Below are 2,835 nucleotides of genomic sequence, written 5' to 3' on the forward strand. Positions count from 1 at the left end.
ACGCACATAAACACTAGGGAGACGAGCACTTGTTCATTCATTCTAAACAAATTCAAGCAAGAAGTAGGTGTCAGGCGCTGCCGTGGGCACTGGGGATTCACCAACAGGATGCATAATCGTCAGGGAGCTCAGTCTAAGAGGCAGAGGCCAAGACAGATGTGGACAAAGTCTAGGACAATAGGACGGTAGGAGGAACCATGGAGCCTGGCATGTAGTAGGTGGCCAAGGAATATTTGTTGAGTGAATAATGAGAGCACACTGCCAGGAGCAGAGGGGAGAGAGGGCTTGCTGTCTGTGGAGACTGGCCAGGTAGCACAGAGGGGTGGCACTGGGGAAAGCCCAGGAAACTCTGGGCTCCTTGAAGGCTGTGCTTTAGTCACCCTTGGATTCCACCAACCAGCTCCTGGCACAGAGCAGGCACACGGTGTTTGACATATTAATGATGCATTAGTCAGGAGCTCTTGGGTTGTCAGTGACAGAAAGACATCTCAAACTAGCTTCTGGAAGAAGAAAAAGAGGGAGAGGGAGAATATGGTTCATGATAATGGAAATCTCTGGAGTAGGGTTAGGGACAAGGTCCAGACAAAGCTAGCTGCCGGTGCTACCTGTTGTCCCTGAGCTCCTCTTGGCTCTGCTTTCTTCTCTCAGGCCAACTCAATCAAGCCCTCATTCTTAGTCAGTCTCTCTCCCCAAAGGGTGGTAAGAAGGCTTACAGTATTCTAGCTTAGCATCCCAGATAACAAGAAGAAAGTGCTTCTTTCCCTGAAGTCCCAGAGGAAGCCTGTGGCTGACTCTCCTTGGGTGGCTTTAGTGACATGCTCCTTCTTGAACTAATCACGTGACTAGGGGTATTATATACACAAATTTACCAGGCTTTGGCCATATGGCCATTCCCAGAGTGGACAGAGGGGTGAAGGTAGAGTGAAAGTAAACCTCTCCCATCGAAAGAATTGGAGGGAGGAGGTTTCCCACAGGCTAAAAAGGGCAAAGTGGTGCTAGACCACAGATGTCCATGACGGATGAGTACATGAATGACTGGATAAATGACTTGGGTTTTGAAGGGTGAATAGGAGTTCACTAGGTAGCAAGAAGAGAGAGAGTCACCTTATATGTGTGTGTAGACGCACAGAGTCTGATTTAACATTCTGTTTTATTTTTATTCCTGCCTGCCCATCCATGTCTGTTCCCATCTGTGTGTCTGGATCATCCTGGAAGCCCCAGAGGGCAGGGACAATGTCTGCCACACTCCATCTGGGCACTGCCCAGTCCTGTCCATTCAGACACTTAATCAAGGCTGTTTAGGCTCTGCAGCTACCCTCCCCTGCAAGCAGGGTGCTCTGTCTCTCTTCCAGTAGATCTGGGCTAGGCCAGGCCTCTGTCCAGTACTGGAGAAGTGGGTGGGGTCAGTGAGGACTCAGAGACATGAGAAGAGGATGATGAGGAAACCTCTGTCTACTATCTCTCCCATTCCTCTGGGGCTTTCTCCTTCCACCGATGGCAACAGAAAGTCATTAAAAAGTCATTTGTGAATAGTAAACATAATAATCTGACATTTTAAAGGAGGGTTTTTAAAAAGGAAAAAAGCATGTCATGCAATGGCTCCTTCTGGCCCTTGAGCACATGGCATATTGAATTTGGAGTTCCTACTCCACTTTTTCCCACTTCCTGCTCTCCCTGTGCTGCCCTTTCCTCCTAATTACAGCATCTGACAGCCACTTCAAGGTCACAGAGGGCCATGTCTTTGACTTCCCTGACCCTCTGCCAGGTGGTGGATTAGGCTATGGTCAGCTCATCCACTCCTCCCTTCCTTCATTCCTTGGCCTGCACATTCATTCACCCTCGGCTCTTGAGCTCTTGAACCCAGGCCCGTGCTAGGCGGGCGGAACCCTGGAGGGGTGACAGAGAAGATCCCTCCCCTCCCCACGGGGCTCAGCACCCTGATGGAGAAAGAGAAGGCAATCCCCGACCAACAGCACAGTGTGTCGGTGGTGGGGATCGAAGCAGGGTGCCTGAGGTCCACATGGGGTCCTCCAGGCTAGACTAAAATGGGGGACTTCCCCAAAGAGGTGATTCCCGTGCCAGGTTGTGCTGGTGAGTAGGAGGCAGTGAGACGGTTCCAAAGGGGGACACTGTGGGGTGACGGGGCCGGGGAAGTACACAGGGGACGATGAGCATCATTGGCTTCGGGTTTTCTCTTTGGCCGAGTTCTTCCCCCTCCCCGGCTGCCCTGTCTCCATTCATTGGCGTGCATGGCCATTCGTGCAGCGTCTCCGTTCCTGCCTCCCTCCCTCGGTGCCAGGCACAGGGCCCAGTCTGCAGCCCACACCCCTGTCTCGACTCTGGGGGTGTATCTGCACATGGGGAGGGGAGGATAGGGGACCGAGCAGAAGGAAGGGGCGAGAAGGGAGGTTTTTTTTTTTTTTTTTTTTTTTTGGAAGAAAAGCAGCATTCTGCTTCCTGAGGGAGTCGGGCTGAGACTTGGGGGCACGTCATAGGCCCTCCCCACAGAGCTTGGGGGAACTCTTACTCCCCCCCCCCCCACCCTGACTGCTGGTCCACTAGAAGAGATGGTCCACGGACCTCAAAAGGCAGAGGAAGGAGAGAAAGCTGCCAGGGTTGAAATGACCCGTTTCCAAAGCCTCGGGGGCTACAGTAATGAGAACCAGAGAAGGGGCTAATGGAGATCAGATTGCCAGGGGGCCGGCCCCCAGCAGCCCCCTCCCCAGCTTGCGGGAAGGAGAAGCCTGGGGACAGGATGTAGGTGGGAAAGGGCCACTCTCCCCACCTGGTCCGTCCCTTAATCTCAGCCTGAGTTGAGGGGCTTAAGGCTGGAGG

This window comes from Mustela lutreola, chromosome 15 (assembly GCF_030435805.1).
Source record: "Mustela lutreola isolate mMusLut2 chromosome 15, mMusLut2.pri, whole genome shotgun sequence".
In the NCBI taxonomy this organism is placed as follows: Eukaryota; Metazoa; Chordata; class Mammalia; order Carnivora; family Mustelidae; genus Mustela; species Mustela lutreola.